We start from the raw sequence: 27,091 nt of genomic DNA on the forward strand, positions 1-27,091 counted from the left end.
GTGCAAAGCTCTAAGAACACGTCAAGAACACATCCAGAAGGGGTGGCATGGTTCCTTCCCTCCCGCGAATGACTTAAACCAATCACCAGATTGCAAGTGCTTGAGTACGGCTCACCTGGATCCCCTACCTGCATCACTCACCGCAGCCAGAGGGGGCGCTAGGGAGCGCGCAGCACAGGGTGGAGGGCGGGCTCACCCTCCCGGAAGTGGGCGTGGCTACTCCCTCCCTCCGGCCCTGGTTGGGCCCCGTGGAGCCGAGGGGCGGAGCCTGCCCTTCAGGCGCAGCTGGCGGCTTTCCTCACGGCTTCCCTTGGCAGGGGGCCCGGGTCTTCTCAGCCATGACGTCGCCTCAGACGCCTCGGCCCGGTAAGCTGGGCCGTCGCTGGAGGAGTTCGCGGGACGCGCTGGGGGAACAGTTTTCTTGAGTTTCCAGTCCCTCGAGGCCTTACTGACTAGAAAGTGCTGTGGCCCGGCCCTTGTGGCGGAGGACTGTCCGTGTGTGCGGGCAGCGTCCACCGGGCGTGTGGGTGTGTAGTCCCGCGCCGCGCGCTGGGATGCGCGGTGACACACGCGGTGGAGCGTAGTGACAGGTACAGCGACAGAGCAATGGTGGTGAGGTAGGAGGTGTAGTGGCGTGTTGACGACTGGTGACGGATACAGCGATACGATCGTTACCGGCCCACCGTGGACAGCCAGGTCACCGGGGGCGAGAGCTGTATGTATGGCATTGCATGTGTAGACATGTGTATCACTGTATGTTACTGTAGCCCTCTCCATATATGCGTGTGTGTGCATGTGTGTATATATGTGTGTATATATCATATATATAGTGTTTTGTGTGTGGTGTTTCCTGTTCTTTTTTTTTTTTTTTTGACAGAGTTAGTGAGAGAGAGAGAGAAAGGTCTTTTTTCCTTTGGTTCACCCCCAAAATGGCCGCTATGGCTGGTGCATTGCACCGATCCGAAGGCAGGAGCCAGGTGCTTCCTCCAGGTCTCCCATGCGGGTGCAGGGCCCAAGCACTTGGGCCATCCTCCACTGCACTCCCAGGCCACAGCAGAGAGCTGGCTTGGAAGAGGAGCAACTGGGACTAGAACCCAGGGTGCCAGCGCTGCAGGCGGAGGATTAGCCTAGTGAGCCGCGGTGCCGGCCCTCCTGTTCTTGAGCACATAATTCTCCATCTTACCCCTAAGAGTTTTTTTTTTTTTTTTTTTTTTTGACAGGCAGAGTGGACAGTGAGAGAGAGAGACAGAGAGAAAGGTCTTCCTTTTCCATTGGTTCACCCCCACAATGGCCGCTGCGGCAGGCTCATCACGCCGATCCGAAGCCAGGAGCCAGGTGCTTCTCCTGGTTTCCCACGCCGGTGCAGGGCCCAAGGACTTGGGCCATCCTCCACTGCCCTCCCGGGCCACAGCAGAGACCTGGATAGGAAGAGGGGCAACCAGGACAGAATCCAGTGCCCCAACTGGGACTAAAACCCGGGGTGCTGGTGCCACAGGCGGAGGATTAGCCTAGTGAGCCGCGGTGCCAGCCTAAGAGTTTTCAATCGGGAGTAAAGCTTGGGGATGAGCCATGCTTTCTGAGATTTGGCTCAGTATACTTCAATATTCACAATTGCTTTCTGTCTTTTTTTTTTTTTTTTTTTAATCCAGGCCTGGTGTCTGGGACAGCATTTAAGCTACCACTTGGGACACTCATATCTCATATCAGAGGGCCTGGGTTCAAGTCCTGCTTTCATTTTTAATTCCAGCTTCCTGCTAACGTGTGTGCCCTGGGAGGCAGCAGGTGATGGCTCAACTATTTGGATCCGTGCCAGTCAGTTCTGAAAGTTATTGGAACCATGGAAGTGTAACTGCCAGGCTTTTTAGTATAGAATTTCTCAGTAAACAGGAAAATGACCAAAATTGGCAACATTTCTAAGATTGAATCGAAATAGCTGGGGGAAAAATAAAGGACACGTAGCAACATTTATTCAGAATTATTTGGAGTCTGTTTTCCTTGGTGTTGTTATGCTCTGCAATAATCAGGCTCTGCTGCTCACTCCTGGACAGCCAGCTCACCAGAGAGGAGAGGCCGTAAGAGGAAGGCTTTATGTCAAGAAGCCAATAGTCTGGGGGAGAGAGTGATTTCCAGATCCAAAATGTGTTCTTTCCCTCCCAACAAGCCAGCAAAAAAGGGTTTTTCAAGGGAAAGGGTAGCTTCAGGTGGAGGTGAGGAAAAAATGAGGCCGATCGATAATTAAGCAGCTCTTCAGGCTTTGTTCTGGTGTTGGTCAGTCCAGGGGACCCAGGGCATTAGCCAGGTTCTTGATAAGGAGCTCGGCCATCTGTAGTTGATGGTTGTATCCTTCTCCTCAGCTGGGTGTGAGGTCGGCCATTCCTAGTCATTCCTTTCAGCAGGCTCCTGGAATTCTTATGCAAATATGATTTTTTAAAAATTATTTATTTGAAAGGCAGAGTTACAGAGAGGGAGAGAGAAGGAGAGAGAGGCCTTCCATATGCTGGTTCACTCCCCAGGTGGCCTCAACTGCTGGAGTTTTGCTGATTCGAAGCCAGGAGCTTCTTCTGGGTCTCCCACATGGGTGCAGGGGCCCAAGGACTTGGACCATCTTCTGCTGCTTTCCCAGGCCATAGCAGAGAGCTGGATCGGAAGAGGAGCAGCGGGGACTAGAATCGGCACCCACATAGGATGCTGGCACTGCAGGCGGCAGCTTTGCCTACTACACCATTGTGTCAGCCCTAACAAACATCATTTTTTAAAGTTGTTTTTTTTTTTTTTTTTTTTAGTTTTCAAAGATTTATTTGAAAGGCGGGTGGGGGAGGGGGAGAGGGATAGAGGGATGGAGGGATAGAGAGAGAGAGAAGAGATCTTGCATTTGCTGATTCACTTCTCAAATGGCTGCAATAGCTGGGGCTGGGCCAGGAGCCTGGCCAGGTCTCCCATGTGGATGGCAGTGGCCCAAGTACTTGGGCCATCTGCTGTTCTCCCAGGTGCATTAGTAGGAAGCTGGATAGAAGTGGAGCAGCTGGGACTCCAGTGGGTGCTCATATGGGATGCCAGTGTTACAAGTGCTATAATGCTAGCCCTGCAAATATTATTTACAAGATTAATCACAGGTAATTCACAATGTCAGTAATGGGTTTCTGTTATACTCTGAGATGGATTTTAGCAAGCCTTTTTCTTTTACTTCTGAAACAAGTTCATAAATCAAATCCAAGGGTACTTTTAAACATTCATGGAAAATGTAATTAAAAGATTATAAGTTTCGGGGCCAGCGCTGTGGAGCAGTGGGTTAATGCCCTAGCCTGAAGTGCCGGCATCCCATATGGGCGCCGATCGAGACCCGGCTGCTCCACTTCCAATCCAGCTCTCTGCTTTGGCCTGGGAAAGCAGCAGAAGATGGCCCAAGTCCTTGGGTCCCTGCACCCATGTGGGAGACCCGGAATAAGTTCCTGGCTTCAGATCGGCGCAGCTCTGGCTGTTGCGGCCAACTGGGGAGTGAACCATCTGATGGAAGACCTATCTCTCTCTTTCTCTCTCTTTGCCTCTCCTCTCTCTGTGTAACTCTGACTTGCAAATAAATAAATAAATCTTTAAAAAAAGATAATAAGTTTGCTTTATTTTGAAAAATCGGAAATCCATGCCTATGAGGGGGCTTCAAAAAGTTGATGAAACATGTATATTAAGAAAAAAAGTATACATGGATTTCAAATCATTTTTTTTCAAAGATTTTATTTATTTCAGAGGTCGAGTTACAGACAGTGAGAGGGAGAAACAGAGAGAAAGGTCTTCCTTCCGTTGGTTCACTCTGCAAATGGCCGCAAGCCAGGATCCAGGAGCTTCCTCTGGGTCTCCCACACGGGTGCAGGTCCCCAAGGAGTTGGGCCATCCTCCACTGCTTTCCCAGGCCACAGCAGAGAGCTGGACTGGAAGAGGAGCAGCTGTGACTAGAACTGGTGCCCATATGGGATGCCAGCGCCACAGGTGGAGGATTAACCTACTGAATCACAGCGCCAGCTGCTCAAATCGTTTTGCACCAAAATAAACATCCTTAAGTTTCTTGGGGAAAGGTTTAGAAACTTAAAAAACTTACCTCGTCAGGCTTAGGAAAAAGCCACGAAGCTGTGACCTGTAGGGGGTTTTCCTTAGCTTCTCATCTACCAGGGAACTTCCTGTTTTCCAGTTTTCTTATCTGTCAAAGGAAAGCTTTGGGGTTTGCTATCTTTGTTTTTCCCAAACTCTGGAGCACTAATTTGCGTTTATCCTTTCCTTTCATTTTCTCTGAAATGCAAAATGACACGGAGCTGACTTGGGAATTCGTCCTTTCTTTGTACCGCTTTCCCTGATGTACTTTGCAGGGTTCTCGGGGTATGTGCTGCTGATTTGGCTGCATTTTAGGGGAGCGGACAGAAGGCCAGGCCATTCGGTTTTCCCTCCTTGGAGCTTTCCATTTGTAAAGGTGAGTCTTTGAGCTTGGTGCATAATTCTAACGTACTTCCTGCCCTCCTGCAGACACGGTGAGGTGAGTGGTACCACAGAGCCAGTTTGGGCCCGTGTTTGGACAAGCGGTGAAAAATGAGCAGAGTTGTGATGACCTGTGTGCTTCTTACATGACCTGGGACGGTGGCTTTTGTGTTGCCACAATCAGAGAGGCGAGTGGAGGAGGCGCATTCCTTGTGCACTTTGCAAAGGTGAGTGGTTATCCTGCCAGACACCCCCTGAGAACCCGGTCTGCTCTCAGCAAACAGTTATCTTTAGAGATGGATCATTCACTAGAACTTTCTAGACTTTGACGTGGCTAAAGCTCAGTTCCACGCTCCTAGGTGCCCCCAGGGGTTTCCACGAGCGGTGACTCTGGGTAGGCCTGCCTGCCAAAGATTCCTGCAATTGTCTGAGTCCAAGCAGATCCAGGACTTCCATGATTTGGTTCACAGTCATCTACTTTTCACACAACTTTTAGAGGGTAGTTTTTAGAACTATCCTGTTTTAAAATGGGTAGAAATTTGTAAGATATATTTTTTGGAGAAGTCATGAGGGCTGTGGTTTAATTAATGTTTTTTTTTTTTTTTTTTGAAACACAAATGGCATAAGAGCTCAAGAAAGTGTCCCCAAACAGTACAAATAGTCAAGGTTGGACATCAGTAAACTTTGGCATAGGCTGTAAATGGTGTTAAGAAGTGGGAGACATAGAGGGTCTTTACAGAGAGTGAATCTCTGCAAACCCCAACTTGTGTGGCCTTTTCTTCTCCCAGACTTGCTCCAAGGCGGTGGAGAAGGTAGGAGATTTGTTCTTTGCTGACTGCAGTTGAATCCTGTAGATGGAAATCCTTACTTGCTTTAGCAGGAAGCCCACCCCTTCCTTCCCCGAAGGCTTGCAAAGCATTGTGACTAGGAACAGTTGTGTGCTGGTTGGCTTTTAGGAGGAGCCTGAGGTTGTGCGTCCTGACCTCCAAGACCAGGGCTTAGTGGTGATGAGAATGCAGGTGTTGAACTTCCATTCAGTGGAGGAGTGGATGCCCCTGTGTCTGAGCCATGCATATCAGGGGTACATCTTGCCATTGTGGCCCATGGGATTCTGAAAGTAGACACAATAAAGTGATATTTTTTGGGTCCAATTATGGGTTCCCACTTTACTTTGATGTGTTTTCCTGGGGAAATTTTCTTTTTAAAAATTTAATTGGAGAGTCAGGGAGATAGAGAGATAAAGAGAGAGAGATACAGAGAGAGAGAGAGAGAGAGAGAGAGAGAGGCAGGCAGGCAGGCAGGCAGAGAGCTTGTTCCCATCCACTGATTCACTCCTCAAGTGCCTACAACAGCCAGAGTTGAGCTGGGTACAGAGCCAGGAACTGAATCCAGGTCTTCCATGTGGGTGGAAGTGACTCAACTACCCAAGCCTCCTCTATGTCTCATAGGGTCTCCATTAACTTCTTTTTTTTTTTTTTTTTTTTTTTTTTTTGACAGGCAGAGTGGACAGTGAGAGAGAGAGACAGAGAGAAAGGTCTTCCTTTTGCCGTTGGTTCACCCTCCAATGGCCACTGCGGCCGGCGCACTGCGGCCGGCGCACTGTGCTGATCCAAAGGCAGGAGCCAGGTGCTTCTCTTGGTCTCCCATGTGGGTGCAGGGCCCAAGCACTTGGGCCATCCTCCACTGCACTCCCAGGCCACAGCAGAGAGCTGGCCTGGAAGAGGAGCAACTGGGACAGAATCTGGTGCCCCGACCGGGACTAGAACCCGGTGTGCCGCTGCTGCTAGGTGGAGGATTGGCCTATTGAGCCGCGGTGCCGGCCTCCATTAACTTCTAATTCTCCAATATTTTTCTGTCAAAGGCACTCATGACTGATTTTTCATAAAACGAAAATCTCTTATTTTTAGTTCAGGGACTGCATTGATAGAATATTACAAAATAAGACCATTTTGTTATTTAAGTTGGGAGAGGAACTTATTTGGGGAAGAGATTTGCTATGTGTTTCCAATGTACTTTAGTACTGGCAATGTTGATCAAACTATAATCACAGGGAGCGCACTTAGCCTCGTGTTTAAGGTGCCCATTGAGATGCATCCCATCAGAATACCTTGGTTCAATCCTGGCTCCAGCTCCTGATTCCAGCTTCCTGCTGATGCAGACCCTGGGAGACACTGGTGGTGACACAAGTAATTCAGTTCCTTCCACCCACATAGAAGACCTCAGTTATGCTCCTAGCTCCTGGTTTCAGCCCTGGCCCAGCCCCAGTTGACTGTGGGTGTTTGAAGAGTGAGTCAAATAAATAAAAAATAAAAATTGCATAAATAAAAATTTATGCCTGCTTGCCAGACGCACAGAGCAGACTGCCCCCTGCCAAGTTCCCACTCCCCAGCAGGGGGCACTATGGAGCAAAGCCTGCTCAGGTGATTGCCAAATTGGGCGAGGTCAGGTCTTTGCGGAAAGAAGCAAGGCTGGAGTTCTTGTCTGCTGACTCAGCCAAAGGCAGATCCCACAGATCGACTCGTTACTGGGAGATATTTGTGGAACATGAGATTCTCTGTGCTCAAAGATGGAGCAAGGGACGTAGCCTGGGGAGGAAGGGGTGGGTGTGGCGGGCACTCAGGGATGTATGCACAAGCCTGCGGCTTGGTTCTGGAACTCTCTGCTGCTGCTCGTGGTTGAAAGTGTTTGGCATGAGGGAGACAGGCTTATTGGGAGATTCAGCCGGCCTTCCCTCACGGGGGCCACTGCAGGATGGGGTCCCTTGAGGCAGAAGGGCAGGAAGTGCTGAGATGTCAGGCTAAGTTCCACAGGGCCTGCCCAAGGTGGCAGCTTTGGGGTCAGTGCCTGTCAGTCTTCTGCCCTTTGCCCAGGGTGCTGGGGAGGCCTCTTAGAAATAAAGCCCAGGGTGTTGAGGACCTTACAGGGTGGGGTCTCCAGTGAGGAGAGAGCAGCCTGGGACAAACCAACCATGGGACCCGGCAATCCTCTCACTAGGTCTTTACCCAAGAGAAATGAAACCTTGTGCATCAGTCGTCATTCACCCCAAACCTGTGAGTGTTCTTGGCTGCTCTGTCCCTGTCTCCTGGACTTAAGGTTTCCCAGTTGATCCATCTTGTCCTGATGTGTTTGGAACTGTTTTCAGGTAGTAGCTCTGAGAATAACAGTCTGTAAACCACACTTTTCAGTGTAATTAGAGTTGAGCCTTACCAACCACGTAACGTGTGGAAGCCTTGCACCTACATAAATCCACTTGCCTGGTGCTCTTAGGCTTGTCCAGTGTGCTCTCTCTGCGTGCTCTGATGCCCTCTCTCCAACAATGGTATGCTTTCTGTTTTCAAAAGTCATCGTCCAGAACCAGCTCACCATGGAAACAGAACCCACAGTGCTGCTGGATTCTCTGCGAGGGGACACGCACCTCGTCCTCCCAGTCCTCTTGGAGCTGGGAGTTGTGTCTCACAAAGGCATCCAGCCTTCCCCAGGGGTCTCACCAGGTCCTGATGGGCTCCATCTCTGCAAGGCCAGCTTGCACCTTGGAATAAATCCTTTCTGCTCTGCCCCACCCTGTAGCGGACACCTTCTCTTTCTCTAAGGGGCTGAAGTGCTGGAGAGAGGGACAGGGACAGAGAGAGACTCGTCCTCCTCTGCTCGGGGTGAGGGGGGCTGAAGCCCTTGTAGCAGCTTCTCACGTTGCTTCTCACTCCTGGGCTTCCTTATGTGGTCTGCAATCTGTGTTCATGGTAGATCATGTAGAAAATGCAGATAAATGAGAAGGACTCCATAAGTAGCATCCCGTAAAATACAATTCCAGACACAGGAACTCTTGCTGTTTATGTGTGGGTGCATGCCCCTCCAAGTGTTATTTCCGGGTGGGCCCTGCTCCCCATAATCTCATAGGAAAGAGGGAATGAATTCATCAAGGGCTGGAGGTTTCTTGCAACAACTTCATGGTGAAGCACAGTTTAGGGAAGACACATGGGATTTAAAATATCTCCCAGAGTGTGAGGACTGGGGCCTAAAGTGGTGACCCTGTGAAATCAAGAAAAGAAGAGTCAAACTGAACTCTGACTTCCTGGTTATGCCTTAGAAGACGGCCTTAACCTTGCATGCACAGATGGCGTTAGGCTTGAGTGTTTCCGCCACTGGAAAGAGTCACACGTGGCTATTTGGGAGGTCACAGATACACACCGATGAGATTAATAATAATAATAAAAAAAATCCCAATGCCGATGAATTCCTCACTGCAGTTTGTCAGGAACTTCATGGTTCAAAGAGTCCAGTCTCTCTGTCTACTGAGATGGAGAAGATGCTGAACCCCGGACACATGGCTTTGAAGATTCCAAACCTGCTTTGGAGATGAGAGAAACACCGGTGGGGGGGAAGCCTGGGGAGGTTGGAGGAGAACAAAAAGGGTTTCTATGCGTGAACTGGAAGCCTGCAGTGCTTGTGCGTCACTCGTACACATAAACAGATGCTCCTGTCTCAACCTGGAAGTCGACTATTGCAAGGCCACGCTTTCTTTAACAGTCTATACCGGCAGGATCACTCCAGCATTCTGGGAGGTAGTTTTTATCATGACGTTGGGGAAAGTGACTTTGATTTGGGCTCAGCTTGTATTTCACTGTTGTGCATATATTCATATTTTTCAAAATCTGGAGTGCTTTATACATATCCTGTAATCAACCTTTAAAATCCAATGTTTTATGTATGTGTATCTCAAACATCATAATTTGGGGATCCACATAATATACTACAGTATTGTTTTGCTGTGTTTTTATCCTTGTGAGTGTGTGTGTGTGTGTCTCTGTTCATGCATGCTTTGCTTCCTCTTCTCCATCCTCTCTGTCTCTTTCCACAACCTCCATGTCACAGATATGGCTGCCTGGGCTTGGGGACCTTTTTCAGAGGAGAGATCCAGAGAGAAGCTGCCTTAGGGTCCTGGCTTGTTTGGTCCTAATGGTGCCTGCTGGGCCAGTCGCTCCTCCTGTTGTGTTTTCTGTCATACCTGGAACATCACAGTTGCTGCCTCCTGTGTCTACACTTTGGCCCAGGTACATCTCTGCTCCAGCCTGGGAGAATCTTCCATCCCTGCACCAGGAGTGGCATGGCCAGGGGAGGGTTGGGGCCTGTGGCCAGGTCCTTCGTCCAGCCTGGGCCCAGCCCATGCTTGGTGCTGTAGGGAATGCAGCGGAACCCACACGATTGTGACTTCCGGGGCCCAGTAGATACTGTCCAAGGGGATCAGGACATTTAGAAGTTGCCTTAGGGGAAGGATTTTCTCCATCCCTGACTTTATTCCCACAAGTAAGTCCTCTGATCAGTGGTGGGTTGTTTATTTGCTTTGTGTTCTTGAGAGGCAGCATTGTGATTTGGGAAGAGCTGATTTCTGAGATACCTGAGTCCGAATTTTAGCTGTGTGACTCTGGGCAAGTCACTTTGATTCTTTGAGCCTCTGTCCAACAATCGGACTAGCAGTCCTTGCCTTAGAAGGCTGTGGCGATGAAGGCCGTGGATGGCGAGCTCTGGGAGACAGTAGGCATTCAATAAATGATGATGCTGTCAGAAAAGTGTGAGGCCTGGCTGCTGATGTGTGGCCCACAGCTGGGGAGGATGCCTTGGCTGTGCCCTGGGACAGAGCCCCTGACTGCCCTGGGGAGGACGCCTTGGCTGTGCCCTGGGACAGAGCCCCTGACTGCCCTGGGATCTGGAAGCAGCAGAGGCAGTACTCTTGGCTGAACCCAGGCAAATGAAGTACAACATGAGTGATGTGCCTCTGCACCCACAGGAGCTAGAGACCCAGCACCCAGGGAGGCAACAGAGAGGGAGCGAGACCCCTCTAACCCCCATTAGCACATGGGGGTCCTTGTTGTTGCCCTTGGAGCTCTTCTACCTCTTTATGGAGGCACCCAGCACCTGCAGCTCACCTTCCTGGCTTCTGTGCTAACCTGTGTCCCAGGCTTAACACTTTCTGCTACCAATGCCATTGTGTCACTTTGTCAATTTCCCTTCTCCTCCACTAGGTGCTGCTGTGCACCCACCCATGTCACTGCCATTTCTCATTGCTGAGAGCCTAGTGTGGTAGAGACAGACACGGGAGCAAGAAGTCCTGGGAACTGGGGCCAGCCAGTTCTGGAGAGTTCCCAGAAGGTGGAGTGCAGGCCACACTGTCCACCAGGGCTCTCTGACACTGATGCCAATGCCATCCCCTGTTGAACACCTACCATGCACCTGGCTCTTTTCACAAATTAACTGCTGTGACCCCCACAGGCCCCGATGATGTAGGTTCCTTTCCCGCATACAAGGAAACCAAGTTTGGAAGAGGTGATATGACCTGCTATGTGTCACACAGCATATACCTGGACAGGATGTGAACAAACAGAGACTTTTGTCTAATTCTAGATGCCAGAATAGATCCTGTGAGTGTTGTCATGTTACCCATAGAAGTTGCTGTTTGTTGAGCTCCTCCTGTGTGCTGGGCACTGGACACAACTTGGAGAAGACAGATGGGGCAACTCCATAGGTGGCTTGACCTGGACCCACTATCTGGGAACTCTGGGGCAGCTCTGGTCCCCAGCCCCCAGCACAGAGTAGGGCCTCAGTTAATGTTGGCTGGTTGAGTGATTGGCAACAGGTAATAAAAGGAGTCCTTTGTCCTGTGTCTTTTGAGTTCCACAAAAGATAGCTGGAGGACAAATACTGCTCCTTGTCCCATCATTGGCCCCACCTCTGTGTATGTTGGTCCAGCCACACTGAGCTGTCCCACAGGTCCCTTCTGCTGCTGCCTTGCTGTCATCTGTAGGTGGTGGTATAGGGTTATTGTTCCCAGGACTACTGCCTCTTCATTGACCTCAGTATTTCCTGGCGCCTTCAACATTGTGGAGAATGTGACGAATTCTACAGCAGACTGCTCCAGAGGAACACATCCATGCCTGTATTTCAGGGGCTTCCTTGACCCTAAGTTAAGAATCTCTGCTGTAGAGGAGTCTGTAAGACCCAAGAATTCAATCTCACCTGTGGAATCAAGGAAACAGTTTTTTTTTTTTTTTAAAGATTTATTTATTCATTTGAGAGGCAGAGAGAGAGGTCTTCCATTCACTGGTTCAATCCCCAAATGGCTGCAGTGACCGGAGCTGGGCTGATCTGAAGCCAGGAGCTTCTTCCAGGTCTCCCACGTGGGTGCAGGGATGCAAGCACCATCTTCCACTGCTTTCCCAGGCCATCAGCAAGAAGCTATATCAGAAGTGGAGCAGCCGATCTTCTGTATATTAAGATAATCGAAAATGAATCTTGATGTGAATGGAAGGGGAGAGGGAGTGGGAAAGGGGAGGGTAGTGGGTGGGAGGGACGGTATGTGGGGGAAGCCATTGTAATCCATAAATCATACTTTGGAAATTTATATTCATTAAATAAAAGTTAAAAAAAAAAAAAAAGAAGTGGAGCAGCCAAGACTCAAACCAGCACCCATATGGGATGCTGGCGCCACAGACGGAGGCTTAACTTACTATGCCACAGTTCTGGCCCCTCAAAGAAACAGTTCTTACTGAAATGCTACCAAGTACCACGTACAACCACAGCTTCCAGATGACTCAAGAGGGAGCCTGGGCAGCAGCAGGTCCAGTCAATGGCCTGGCAGCTCTCTGGCCACACCTGCTGACTGGGTGCTGGGTCCTCGGTGCACCTGCAACATTTTCTCCCTTCTGGTCGTCCTCTTGAGCACTGTTTTCAAGTTTATTTAAGAAAGTTATGGGTAATCCTTGTCTCTGACTAGCAGCCACATTATTTAAAAAAATAATTAATTTGAAAGGCAAGTTAGAGCAAGAGGGAGAGAGGTTTTTTTTTCTTTGTTTTGTTTTTTTTTTTTTTTACCAGGAGCTTCCTCCGGGTCTCCCATATGGGCGCAGGAACCCAAGGACCCAGGCCACCCTCCACTGCCCTCCCAGGCCACAGCAAAGAGCCGGACCGGAAGCGGGGCAGCTGGGACCTGAACCAGCACCTACATGGGATGCCAGCACCCCAGGCCAGGGCGTCAACCTGTTGCACCACAGCGCCAGCCCCCTCCTCCCCTTTTTTTAACCGAGAGAGAGATTTTTCATCTATTGGTTCACTCTCCAAATGGCCACAACAGCCAGGACTAGGCCAGGCTGAAGTCAGGAGCCCAGAACTCCATCCTTGTATCACACATGGGTGGCAGATACTCAACACTTGAGCCATCATCTGCTGGTTTCCCAGGTGTTCTAGCAGGGAGCTGGATTGGCAGTGGAGCAACCGGAGCTCAAGCCCTAGTGCCCATGTGGGATACTTAATGGCTTAACCTGCTGTGCCACGATGCTAGCCCCTGTGGCCACATGCTTTAGTGCTCGTGGTTTCCAGAATATAGCCTAGGGATGTACAGAACTGTGTGCTTTCATGGTTATACCCTTGGCACAAATTCACCCACAAACTGCCAGAAACATTATCTTCTCCCTTCTGGTAATAAATTTAAAAGATTGACCCATTCATTGGGAGCATACGTGTTGAGTGTTTGAGGGCTCCTGGGCCAATGGGGTGGAGAGAGAATTTCTTTGCAAGGAGTGTGGTGAGGGAGCAGGAGGATCTGAGAGCATGGGTCTAAGTATCAATCCCTGTTTTATGGGGTCTGCAACATCTGCAGGTTTATGACCTGCTTTAAGTGAAAAAATACAAATTATAAGAAAGTTTCAGTTCAAAAGTCAATGTTTATGTAGAATTAGAAAAGAAACTTCCCCAAACCAATTTAAGAAATCCAAGAAATATCACACTCACTGGCATCACAGGGCCAGATAATGAAACTCATATTAAATATGAGTTGTGCAGTTGGCCCTTCGTATCCCCATGACCTGCATCCACTCAGAGCCAACCTCAGATTAAAAATATTTGAAAAATAATTGCAACTGCATCAACATGTACAGACTGCTTTGCTATTATTCCCTAAACCAGAGGTGGGAAAGTCCGGCCCGGGGGCCATGTAAGGGCCACAGAATCACTGAGTTTGGTCCTGCCTAGGCAACTGCTGGCAGGGACTCAAAATTCGGTACATCTGTAGCAGACTAATTTTTAAGCTGGCAGTTCTGTATGGCCTGTGCATGACGTCATAACTGTCCAGATGGCCCTGAGCAGAAACAAGGTTCCCCACTCCCACACAGCATTCGCCTCGCACTGGGTGCAGTGGGGAATCCAGAGGTGATGTGTGCAGCTCGTCTGCCCGTGTGCCCTGGTGTGGGAGTGGCTTGAGCGTGTTCAGATTTGGTATCCTTGGGGAGTGCTGGAACTCTTGCTTCAGACACTAAGGGGCGATACTGTGTTTTCTTTCCAAGTTCATTATTTTTGTCTGTATAGGCTTCGATCATTTAGCTACGACAATAGTTGTATAATCTTTTGTATAGAAAGAGAAAAAAATATATTGCAATCTTTCCTCCATCCTAGTAGATGGAAATCTGTCACTCTTGATCACAGTTTAGGAAAAAACACCACAGTATTACCTGTTATTATTTGTAGTATGATGTCAGTTTTTGGGATTGTTTCAAATTTGACCAAGTCTTTATGAAGATTCCGACATATGTGAGCTGTGAGGTTTCTGGGGATTTTGTTTTGTGTGTTTACTGATTAAATACTTTTGGAAATGACACTCATTAACCAATTTGTTACTAATATGAATTTGTAGAGTTTTATGTTAAATTTTCATTTGATGTTAGAACTTTTTATAATCCTGCAATATGTCGATAAGATTTGTTTCCCTTCGTTAATTTAATTATTGAGCAATTCAAGAGCCTAATTTTTCTCTCTTTGAAATGAATCTCTTCATCTTTATGAATTTCTGCTTCAGATAGGAGACTTTTTGTTATAGTTCTCATTGTTTGGTGCATTGATCATTACATCCACTATGTTTTCAAATATATGGCAATAGGGAGAACTTCCGTTTGGACTGGGCACTGATGAGGTTAAAATCTGCCTTTTAGAATGTTTTTATACGAATTATGGGGGAAGCAAAAATGGAGCTGCTGGTGCTATTTGTTTCCAAATAGCTTTACTCCTCCACTGCACACACCTCTGGTGCCAGCGACACAGGCTGTGCTCATGTCAGGGGACAAAGCCCGGCCATGCAGCTTTGTGTCATGGTGTGGAAAAAGGCAGCATAGTCAATCGGGCTCCTGGAAGTTGTGACTGCTCTGGGAGAAGGAATAAGGACTGTTACAGAAGTGACTGATAACCACATCATCACAACGCACACAACACAATCTGTGCCTAACTCGGCTTCCTGTTACCACATAACACATGGAAAAGGAGTAAGGACTGTTACAGAAGTGACTGATAACCACATCATCACAACGCACACAACACAATCTGTGCCTAACTCGGCTTTCTCTTACCACATAACACATGGAGAATTAATCCACGGGAAATGTCAGAGTGCCAAGAAATAGATGATTGTGGGTGTTTGGGGGCACCTTCCAGCCTTGGGATGAGGACTTCAGTGGGAAGGGGCAGGGCATGCTTTCCATCTCTGTCTCTTGGTCCATGCACATAGCACTGCTGTGAATACACAAGGATCCTAATGTCTCTGGGGCTCAGTCTTCTCATCCATGAAATGGGGACAATTCCAGTATTCATGGGCAGGACTGAGTGAGAACATGCATCTGACTTGTTTATCCCATCATCTGGCAAACAGTAGGTACTCGTTCATGCCTACGTCCCTTCATTCTGTGAAGTTAGCCCACAATTTGCATGCAACTGTTATTGGTTCATTCCCAGTGCTGGGACCTTTTCTTACTTTTGAAAATTAAAACCAAGACCGTTTCTGGCCATGATTTTCAGGAAACGATGCTCAGTCTGTTTCCCATATGGAAATCTCCAACCTGGCCCTACAATTCTATCCACATATCAGTTCTTGATTTATTGTGGATCTCATTCTGCAAGGCAGAACAATAAGCCTCATTTTAGGACAAAATAAAGGAGAATATTTCATGATTGTATGGATGGGCAAACATTATGTAGCTGAGATAAAAGATGCTAACCACGCAGGAAAAACGTCTGGTTAAAACAAAGAACTTGTGTCCATCGGAAAACACCATTACTAGTTACATGGTAAGCCACAGAATGGAAAAGGCTTTAAAAATGCTCATATCCAACAGATGTATGTTGTTTCCTAGATATATATGTATATGTAGATATACATATATGCATATAGCACCAGCAGCTCCATTTATGCTTCCCCCATATATACATATATGTATATCTAGATATACATATATATCTAGGAAAAATCAGGAGAAAGTGGGCAAAAATGTGAATAGGTGCTTCGCAACAGCATGCTTCTCAAAAGCAAATGAAAGGTGCCCAGCCTCAGTCGTCTTCCGTGAATGTGACTCAAAAGCCCAACATCATGCAACTGCACTTTCACCAGGACTGCTGAAAATGCAAGTTATCAGTATCTAGTGTGGGGGATGTGGAGGCAGTGGTCGGATAAGTTGATCCCAGACTCTGACAGCCTGTGGCTTGATATCTCCCACCCTTTGGATTGATTACACCCACCCTTTGGATTTCACAGTTTATCTCTTCTGTGTAGTCCTGACATTGATGTGTACTGATGTCCATAACTACACAGGGACTGGAACGTTCAGAGCACCGTGTCTACAATAGTGGCCGATGTGAAACTGCTCAGTCATAGAACACTGAGCGATGTGTTCCCAGTGTGGAACACATTCCCAGCACTGGGAATGAACCAATAGCAGCTGCGTGCAAACTGTGGGCTAACTTCACAGAATGAAGGGACGTAGGCATGAACGAGTACCTACTGTTTGCCAGATGATGGGATAAACAAGTCAGATGCATGTTCTCACTCAGTCCTGCCCATGAATACTGGAATTGTCCCCATTTCATGGATGAGAAGACTGAGCCCCAGAGACATTAGGATCCTTGTGTATTCACAGCAGTGCTATGTGCATGGACCAAGAGACAGAGATGGAAAGCATGCCCTGCCCCTTCCCACTGAAGTCCTCATCTCAAGGCTGGAAGGTGCCCCCAAACTCTGGGGGGTCCCACTTCCTTCTCTCTAAATTTAGAAAAGGAAATCCCCTACCTCCTTGGGTTCAGAGCAAAAATTGGATTATGTCTGTGAAAGGGTACTTTTCTTTCTTCTTCTTCTTCTTCTTCTTCTTCTTTTTTTTTTTTTTTTTAGCAAAAAAATCTGTAGTTACCACCAAGTAGTAGAGAAAATTCTGTTCTCCATGGTGTTGTTCACTCTGATTTCCCTTTCCTGACTAGCATTCTAGAAAGAAATTGAAACGTGAACATGGGATAATTTGATATTTCTTGTTCTGAATGGGCAGGTGCAATCGCAATGCACAGGTTTACATCAGTAGACTGTGAGCAGTGAAGGCTTGGGGCTTCCTGAGGGGGCATTTAAGAGTGCGGTCACATCTCCCCTCCCCTCCCCTCCCGTTCCCTCTCCTCCTCTTCCCTCTCCTCCCCTCACCTCCCCTCTCCTCCTCTTCCCTCTTCTCCCCTCCCCTCCCCAGCACTGCAGGCAGAGGATTAAACTAGTGAGCCACAGTGCCGGCCCCTAAAATAAATATGATTTAACACCTGAACAGTAAGAAGGAAGTAACTTTGGGAAGAAAAAAACACAGTGACCTGGCCGTCTCCAGGTGGGTGGGTGATTGCCTTACAGAGATACTTTTGGCCCAGAAACCTTCTGACACTGGTGTATGGACTTGAATCTCATCTCCAGTACTCATCTCCAGTACTCCTGGCTGTACGATCTTGGATGAGCAACTTCACTTCCTTTCTGTCCCCTCGATGAGGTGGTTTTCGGGTGAAATGAAGCACTGACAGTGTCTGACCCCTTAGCACCTAACAAGGGTATTTCATCATGGTTGTCATTAGTGAGACAACAGTGCTGCTGCCCCGTGGCGACAGCGGAGCTGAGCCCTGCAGCGGTCAGAGCCATGGCAGGTGGTGAGGGGGAACTGCAGGCTGCAGTCCTGGCTGAGGCAGGCACGGGGAGCACAGCTGGATATACTCCTGGGGCTGTACCTGAGAGCAAAGCTTGTTTTTGGGGGAGATTCCATGACCTCTGGCCCTGGGCCTTGCTGGCTGCAGAGCTGCTTCCTGGGGCAGGGTGGGCAGTGGGATCCGGGTACAGGCATCTAATGAGCTGGGCTGAGGGTACAGTCACCGCTGATCTTGGCACTCCCTGAAAGAAGATCGGAATTGGGGGACTGTGGGTGATGGCAAAGCAGGGACAAAGCCAGCTCTGGGCTGTCCACAGCTCCGGCGGTGCCCTGGAGGAGCCAGGCCTCTGCTAAGGCGTGGTGGTGTTGAGGACGGAAGGTCCCCTTGCCCGAGAGATGCACTGGGAGCCTGTGAGGGACTCCGGGCTCTGGGGCTTTATCATTTGCTGAGAGTGTGACCTAGAGCAAGTCGTTATCTCCTTGACCTTGTTTCTGTGTCTAAACTGGGGGGAGAAAATTGTACCTGCCCATGGATCGGTTATGACTGTTCTGCAGCCTGAGATGCCCGCAGGGTCAGGCTGGCATCAGCAATGAGAGGAGTGGGCAGAGCAGGAGCCAGTGGTGATAGGAGCTGCAGTACCACCGGAGAGAAGCAGGGGTAGCTGCTGTCGGCCTCCTGGGACCCAGGGCACCCGGACTTCCAGTCCACGCTTGGACAGCCTCAGAGTCTTAGAGCCTGCTTCTTTGCGCAAGAGTCTGTGACTGGGGGGCTGTGGCACTGTTTGGCTCAGCTCTTCCAGGAGACTAGAAACAATTTGCAGTAAGGACAGTAGAAAGAAATGGCAAACCCAGTGTGTTTTCAGATATGCAAGAGAAGCAGGAAATTAGCTCTATCCCAAAATGCTGGCAATTAGGCAACATTTTAAAATCAGCATGTTGAAATCCAAACACAACTCCATGTTAGCTGTGTGACTTTTATTTATTTATGTATTTATTTTTTATTTTTAAATTTTTTTTGGCAGCCAGAGTAGACAGTGAGAGAGAGAGAGACAGAGAGAAACATCTTCCTTTACTGTTGGTTCACTCTCCAATGGCCGCTGTGGCTGGCGCGCTGTGCTGATCCAAAGCCAGGAGCCAGGTGCTTCCTCCTGGTCTCCCATGGGCTGCAGGGCCCAAGCACTTGGGCCATCCTCCCCTGCCTTCCCGGGCCACAGCAGAGAGCTGGCCTGGAAGAGGGGCAATCGGGACAGAATCCAGCGCCCCGACCGGGACTAGAACCCGGTGTGCCGGCGCCGCAGGCGGAGGATTAGCCTACTGAGCTGCGGCGCTGGCCAGCTGTGTGACTTTTAATCTCCCTGAGTTTCTTTCTTCCTGAGTAAGGTGGGTAGGAATACAAGTACGTTTGATCTCTGTGATTTCGATAAATTGCTTCGTGGAACGTTGATCTTTTTGTGATGATACCTATTATTCCCCACTCTACAGAGGAGGAAACCGAGGCACAGAATAGCTAAGCATCATGCCCCGTGTCTCTCAGCTCAGGGCAATGGCTGCTGTGAGGCTTTAGAATGGGGTAATGCCTGCACAGTGGTTACCCAGCGTTCATCATTACCATGAGTATTAGTTTTTTAAAAGATCTTATTTATTCAGTTGAGAAGTGGGGTTACAGAGAGAGGGATAGACCACTGGTGTGCCCCCCAAATTGCCATGTCTGCCAGAGCTGAGCTGATCTGAAGCCAGGAGCTTCCTCTGGGTCTCCCATGTGGGTGCAGGAGTCCAAGCACTTGGGCCATCCTCTAGTGCTTTCCCAGGCCATAGCAGGGAGCTGGATTGGAAGTGGAGCAGCTGGGACTGGAACCGGCACCCATACGGGATGCCAGCATCTCAGGTGGAGGCTTAGCCCACTACGCCACAGTGCTGGCCCCTATCATGAGTATTATTGAGAACAGAAATGGCTCAAGGCCACTCCTCTCAATTCTCTGGGCAGAGGAAACCACTGGACTTTGTCAGATACAGACCACGTGCCTCTCTCATCGATGTTGTTATGTGGCTTTGCAGGTAGCTCTTGGCTATTTAATATTTTTTCAGAAAGCCTTTTATATTCAAGATAATGATATTAAGAAGTAATTGGATATTACTTATTCTGGTTTCTGAACGCTTAACTGAGTTATGAGAAGAGAGGTCTGTGGTGACTCCCAGATGCTATCATGGCAGCAACACACAAAATCAAGCCTGTCCAAGATCAAGCATCACTGATGTTCCTCTTCTTTAAGCTCCCTGCCCCTCTGCTCTACACAGAGGAAGACTGACGACAATAACATCCTCTCACAAGTTTATCCTGTCACCTAGGGCACAGATACACCAACAGCTTCCTCTGTTTGCTAACAGACCCCACGGCAGCTAGCATCCCAGCCTCACAAAACATAAGGAACGACACGAAGGCTGCGGAACACCTGCTCTGTTGTTGTGCTCGGTTTTCTAATGACTTCACCTCAGAATGGCATAGCTAACACCCTCCAACCCTAGCGACAGTCTGGTGAGTCTGTTCAAGCAAGCAGCACTGAAATGTGGAAAAAATGAAGAAAGCTCCCTGGCCCTTCTCACAGCACTGACGGAGCAGGCTTCCCCTAAGTACCGTAGCACATGCACAGTCTCTACCCACTTCTTCTGAAGGCGAAGGCTTTCCCAGGTATCAGCTTCTACCCATTCTGGATGCTTGGGGGCCAGTTCTGCTGTGACAACTCAGTGGTGGGCAGGATGAGTCCTTTCTTCTTCTTTTTTAAAGATTTATTTATTTATTTGAAAGGCAGAGTTACATTATACAGAAGGAGAGGCAGAGAAAGAGAGAGGTCTTCCATCCACTGGTTCACTCCCCAACTGGCTGCAATGGCCGGAGCTGTGCCAATCCAAAGCCAGGACCCTGGAGCTTCCTCTGAGTCTCCCACATGGGTACAGGGGCCCAAGGACTTGGCCATCTTCTACTGCTTTCCCAGGCCATAACAGAGAGCTGGATCAGCAGTGGAGCATCCAAGATTCGAACCGGCATCCATATGGGATGCAGGCACTGCAGGCCATGGCTTTACCACTATGCCACAGCGCTGGCCCCAAGTCCTTTCTTCTTATACACATTGCCTACCAGAGAAATGATGCCTTTGACAACTTTATATTTTCCTGTCCCACTTATGTATTCCTTGGCCAGCTGAAACAGTCTGAGGCACATGTTGGTGATGGAGTTAAAAGAACCAGGAGAACCAGTTTTTTCTTCTCTGAGTTGGCCAAGGTAAGAACTTGAAGTTGTCGATCTAAATGGAAGACTCCATAACCTCCTGTGTTGTGTCTCTCCTGAGTTAGAGCCCTTTTTTTTTTTTAAGATTTATTTTTTATTTGAATGGCAGAGTTACAGAGAGCAGAGGCGAGGTAGGGGGTGGTCTTCCATCCACTAACTCACTCCCCAAATGGCCTCAATGGCCAGAGCTGAGCCAATCTGAAGCCAGGAGTCAGGAGCTTCTTCCAGGTCTCCAACATGGGTGCAGGGTCCCAAGGACCTGGACCATCTTCCACTGCTTTCCCAGGCCACAGCAGAGAGTTAGATTGGAAGTGGAGCAGCTGGGGCTCCAGTCGGCAGCCATATGCAGGCTGTGGCTTTACCCACCACAGCACAGTGCTGGGCCCAGATCCCATGTTTCTTGCTTTCCTTCCTAATTCCTCTGAAGCACTTCCTTAAGGAGCTTCATAATAAAGGGGATACGGGAGAGAAAGTCTGATTATGTCTTCATTCTTCCCTCAGTGATGACTAGCTTGAGGGAATCCTTTTCAATTCAATAATTTCCAATAGTTTTTGAAGTTATTTTCTCTTACAGTTATAGAGGTACTTCTTCATTGCTTCCTAGAACTCAACACTACTGTTGAAAAGTCTGACGCCATTCTGATTCTATTTCCTTTGTATGTAACCTGCATTTCCTTTCTGAAAGATATATAGAACGTTCTCTTATCCTTAGTGTTTGTAACAAAGGAAATTCTTCATATTGGAAATGTTTTGCAAGACAGGCTCCTGGAACCATTGCATCAGTTGTGTCAACAGTCTTCTCTAAGGTGGGCTAGAAAAGTAGCTTCATGTCCAAATTGTATTTCACACACTCACCTGTGGCCAGAGGCCACTTGTGGCCTGGAGACCAGTGAGGAGGAGTCGCTCTTGGCTGTTTTAAAAATCCCTTTCACATAGGCAGTGGGCAGCCTAGCCACTGGCTTTCCTGGGACTATAATTAGATTTAGGCTCCCAGTCCAGTCAATAGATTTTCATCTTAGGGGGACCAAGCTGATCATGACCAGTAATTTACAGCTTGAGTTGGTCTGAAATCAATACAGATTTGCTCTTCATTGAGAGGACTGTAAAACAAGGTGACAGGAGGCCCCCAAAAGCAGTTGACATGGGAGTAGAGAGCTTGGGGAGCCTGGAGAGAGGCCAGGCAATTAGAGAGATGAATCAGAGGGCAGGAGAGGCCAACTTCTGTCTTGTGGGCTGTGGTCAGAGCTGGCCAGAGCTCCCACTGGGGCCTGCTCAAGACAGAGTGGTGGTGAGAGAGTAGATTTGATTGACAGGTGTGGTAGAAAGGCAAGAGGTTTGGAGTCAGGTAAAACGGGATTTGTATTTCAGCTGTGTGATTTTCTACTCTGGGGAACTGAACTAAATTCCTTGAGACTTGATTTTCTCATCTATAAGATGGGCAAATATTAGAACATGTTACCCATATGGGGATGAAATGAGGCTGTATTTGCAAAGTGTTTGTTTCACTGTGATGTGGGGCTCTCAGGAGGAATTATTAAGGGGAAAAGCCTGTGGAATCAAGTGGACCTGGAGTCTAATCCTGCCTCTTTCACCTCTTAGCTGAGCAATCTTTGGCAAGTCAGTTTATCATTTTGAGCTTCAGTTTCCTTATATTGGCACACTAATAAAGCCCTGGTCCAGGGTGATGGTAATAATTAAATGATGCACACAAGGGTAAGTTAGCACAGTGCACAGCTCGTAGTGTGAGTTCAGCAGGAAGGCAGCAATATTTTGTCAATCCAGTTGTCATCTATCCTAAGCTGGGCACCCAAGAGGCTTTCACTGAACATGAACTCAATTGAAGAAGGAGTTAATGGGTTTCAGAAAAGAGACAACACCACCAGATTGAGCAGTTGTGCTGAGTTAAATTAAAAAAAAAGATACCCAAACATATTTAAATAATAAAAGAACCATTAAGATTATACATACAGAGGCTACTCGTGGATATGTGGATGGGGCATTGGAAATCCAGTGTGGGATCATGCTGGTTGCCAGGGCCATGCCTGTGGGGAGCCATTACCCTCATAGTGTAGATGTTCCTACACTTTTGTTTCTGAACCGTGTGACCTTGCAGTGGTTCCCAGTCGAGTAGGAAGAAAGAACATCCCCACTCATTTGTTTTGGTCTTGATCACGTGACTTGCATAGGTCAGAGGAATATGAAGTGGGAAGTGATGTGAGTAGAGGCAGGACTTGCCCTCTTATGCTTCTGTCTTGTTCCATGAGAGGAACGTGCTCTAGGTTTCTGATGTGCTTGAATGAGGATTCTTATAGAGCAGACTTGAACCCACCCAGCAGCCTGGACCTAGATCAGCCAAAGCAAACACTCAGCGATCCACTGAGATTTTGAAGTTGTTTGTAATGTCCTAAGAACTGCTTGCTACCCACCTCTAGATAAGAAGGGGCACAGGGAGGTGCAGTTCTTGTGTTGGGCTGCCTGACAGGAGTCGTGGTCTGCTATCTCCTGATGGTGTCACTCATTGGCTAAACTCAGCTGAAGCTGGAGGAGGAGGGAACCACTGATAGAGCCACTAAAGATTAGCCCCCAGGGCACAGCACTTGGTAAAGAGCGGAGAGGATGTAGGACAAATAGAAGCTACTCTGCACAATTCAGAAGGAAGGGTATGTGGGGTTCCTGTGTGTACAACATACTGTGCTTAGCTTTCTGCCCAAGGCATTGTATTGGCAGCCCTTCGGGCATCTTCTTTTGATCTCCTTGGTTTTCCTTTATTCTGGCTGGTGATTGGGAGCATTCTTTGGGACGTAAAGCTCAGTGGAGGTGGATAGCAGCACCCCCCCCACCCCACACACCTTGAACAACCCTATGTTGTTTGAAAAAACGTTGCCCCCTCCAATCCATCAGTCAAACCGGAGGTGTTCCCCAAATTACCATGGTTGATGGGATATTTGGGACTATCTTCTTTATTCTGTTCCCTTTGCTTTCTCCTTTTGCTGCATCCAATGTCCTGCAGAGGTTCTAGGATGTCACTCCAAGAGTCTCAGCTCCTTCTCGTCAAGAATACTGGACCTCTTTATCCTCCATCAGGAGCAATTTAGCAAAAAAAAGTGCACTGCAAGACTTCAAGTCAGATTGATGTAGTTGTAAAGCTCCTCTTTTTCTTCTAGCAGCTGGGTGACCTTGGGAGATGACCTCACCTAACTCCTGAACCAGTGGAGATAATATCAGCCCCAGGTCCTAGAGCCACTTTTAGAATGAAATGGAGCACACATTAATGCCTTTAACACAGGGCTCTGTTAATGCTCAATTAACTATTATTGTTGCTATACATGTCCTGAATTAAGTCAGAGGGAAGACTGACTCTGGAATGGCACTGGGGTGACCCAGAATGCTCCATGTGGTGCTGCAGCTCTCAGTGACCCACATCTGGTGTTGGGGGCAGGTTTGGTGCGGTTCTCTTGCCAGCAGGATTCCATCAATTCTTGCACAAGCAAAATTCTTCCTTCCCACAGCTCAGGCATCTTCTGCCTTTCTGGGCTCCTTGGCCTTCCAGGGTCTGGGCTGCAGCCTGTTGGTAGTCCTTGTTCTGGTACTGTCCACCCAGTAAGTATCCATCCTGCTCACTCCATTCTGGAGAAACAGATATTTTCCAATCCCTGTAATATTCTGGGATTTTTGAATTTTTAAATTTGAAAATACATCTAATAGGTAACAATTCATTGGTGAATTTTGGTCAACCTGATTCATAAATGAATGATATGTGTAATAAAGATGATTGCAGAAGCTACTCAGACTGGGAAGAAGATGTTTTCTTTCTACCCATTTTTCTTCAACACAGCCCAGCCACCTACTCATCCCACCAACCAATATCCATCCTATTTCTTTCCTACTACCCACCCTATCCTTCATCCATTCATTCTTCCATTCACCCTCTCCCACTTTGAACTCACATACCTGTTCCATTCATCCCCCCACCTACCCATCCATCAGCCTTGGAAGCTCCAGTCCATGTATCTATCCACCTATCTCACCTTCCACTTTCCTGTTCACTATACACCACCCAATCCACACAGCCCTTACACATTCATCCACATCCCACCCACATAGCTATCCACTAACCACACACTTTAGCCACAGCCTCATGCATTTGCCTCCATCCACCAACCCCCTACATAGGCACCTATTCTGTCCATCTACTCATCAAAACATTCACAACCCCCTTACTCCACCCATCCATTGAGAAGTTTATTCGTTACTCATTATGTGTCGCTTGTGCTATTGAGCTGGCACATACATGACTAGGAAGTGGTTCCTTTCCCCCAAAAGCCTCCATACCCAGTTTGGAAGAGATATGCTCTAAAATAAAAAAGATAAAATCGTTGTTTTAATAAGACATGACAAAAGGAGGCAGCATGTAAGCTTTAGGCCAGATCACTTTGACTTGATTCGGGCCCTGCCTCTTGCTAGAAGGAGCCCTCGTAGTCATCACAACACTTGGTTAGGACTCCGCTTCCTCATCTGCTGAGTAGGAACGGTAACTCCTGTACTGAAGAGGATCCTGGTAACACTAAGCAAGCTTGCATTAAGGAAGTTAACATGTGAGAGGAACACACAGCTCAGTACTGTGGAGAGCACTCTTAACTGACAAGAAAATGGGAACCTCAGTTCCACAATGACAAGGATCTGAATTCTGCTCATAACCAGGTGAGCTTTGAGGGGACCCCAAGCTCAGGAAGGAGCCTACTGACACCTCTATTGTGGGTCCTGAGAAGATCCAGCTAAGCAAGGCTTGTACTTCTGACTCACAGAAACACAGATACTGTGTGCTATTTGTGTACTAATTTTGAGACACCTTGTTAGGTGACAATAGACAACGAAGACATTAAGTTGCCCAAGGCTAAATCACTTGCTGACAGCAGAGGCTGGGTATAGAACAAGAGTGACCTACTGCACTGACCATAAGAAGGCCCATCGGAGGGCTTAAGAAGCCAGATTTTCTGATCAGCATTTAATTGACTGGAAAATCCAATTAATCAGAATCTCAAATTCCTGGACCTCATGATTAGTCAAGGTTTTCTGGATTTGAAATCAAGTTTTCCATGGCAGTTGTGGCGAATACCATGGCTGCCTTGATGCTGCTGGAGAAGTGTGGCGACCACAGGGCTGGGGTGTAAGACGAAGGCTTGATTCAGGTCATCTTGGTGCTGCTTTTTTGACAATATAAGGAAGGTTGTGTATTGAGAAACAACACTCTGATTTCATGCCTCTGCCACGTCCCTTCCTGCTGGACCCCATGGACTAAAGAAATTGGATCTGTAGACATAGGACTCACTCTTTTTAAAGAGAGGGAATGACTCCATGGGGACAGTGGTCTATTATCTTAGCCTGTTTCTGTGGCTGTCGAATTCTTGAGCCTGGATATATTTATAAAGAAAAGAACTGTATTTTGGCTCAAGGTTCTAAAGTTTAAGAGCATTGTGCTTGCATCTCCTTGGCCTCTGGGGAGGGCCATGTGCTGTGTCACCTCATGACAGAAAGCAGAAATGGCAGGCGAGCACGTGCAAAGAGAGACACGTGCAATTGCTAATCCGTCTCTGAGAGACCAGTGTTAGTCTGCTCATGAGGGCTCCATTCTTGGCCCAGACACTCCCCACTAGGCCCTTCCTCCCAACATTGCTACATTGAGGAATTAACCCTCAATGTGGGTTCTGGTGAGGGCAAACCATATTCAAACCCCTAGCATCCTTCAGTCAGACAGCTGCCACCACCACTACCAAGTAACAGTAGCACTACCGCCATCACCGTTGCCAAGTTAACATGGTGTTTCCGAATTTACAGCATTGAGGCCCCTGAGACCTGTGGTTTTCCTAGGCAGACTCATAATTTCCTAGGCAGACTCCTTTTTTTTTTTTTAAAAAGATTTATTTATTTATTTGAAAGGCAGAGGTAGAGAGAGGGAGATAGTCTATCTGCTGGTTCACTCCCCAAGTGGCCACAACGGCCGGAGCTGGGCTGATCTGAAGTCAGGAGCCAGCAGCTTCTTCCAGGTCTCCCACACGGGTTCAGGGGCCCAAGGACTTGGGACATCTTCCACTGCTTTCCCAGGCCATAGCAGAGAGCTGGATTGGAAGTGGAGCAGCTGGGACTTTAACCAGCACTCATATGGGATGCCAGGACCACAGGTGGTAGCTTTACCTGCTATACCACAGTGCTGGCCCCAGGCAGATTCTTTAATGTTTATTTATCACCTATTTGCTGGAGGTCAGGAAAACTAAGTTTCTGTGAGTAAAATGGCACCATTGCTTCAAATCTAGATGCTTCACTCAGCCACAGTAGAAATGGAAAGGCACGTCTACTCATCCTCACCCTGGGGCCAGCATGGATT

The 27,091-nt window shown here is 48.1% G+C and overlaps 1 long non-coding RNA gene across 6 annotated transcripts in view; it reads left to right on the plus strand.

Annotated features, from left to right (window-relative positions):
• The first annotated feature begins 214 nt into the window (after positions 1–214).
• LOC138847421 (uncharacterized) overlaps positions 215–27,091 on the plus strand; it is an 85,909-nt gene continuing 59,032 nt past the window's right edge. The window contains exons 1-3 of one of the 6 annotated variants that reach the window (XR_016227270.1): positions 222–366; positions 4,510–4,688; positions 12,328–13,057. This is a non-coding gene — a long non-coding RNA (uncharacterized LOC138847421). Of the gene's footprint in view, positions 367–4,509; positions 4,689–7,802; positions 8,685–8,705; positions 11,750–12,327; positions 13,058–27,091 lie in introns of those variants that run through there. The other 5 variants (XR_016227272.1, XR_016227268.1, XR_011385232.2 and 2 more) reach the window with 5 other exon arrangements.

Source organism: Oryctolagus cuniculus, chromosome 21 (genome assembly GCF_051225735.1).
Source record: "Oryctolagus cuniculus isolate XC-2025 breed Fujian yellow rabbit chromosome 21, ASM5122573v1, whole genome shotgun sequence".
NCBI lineage: Eukaryota > Metazoa > Chordata > Mammalia > Lagomorpha > Leporidae > Oryctolagus > Oryctolagus cuniculus.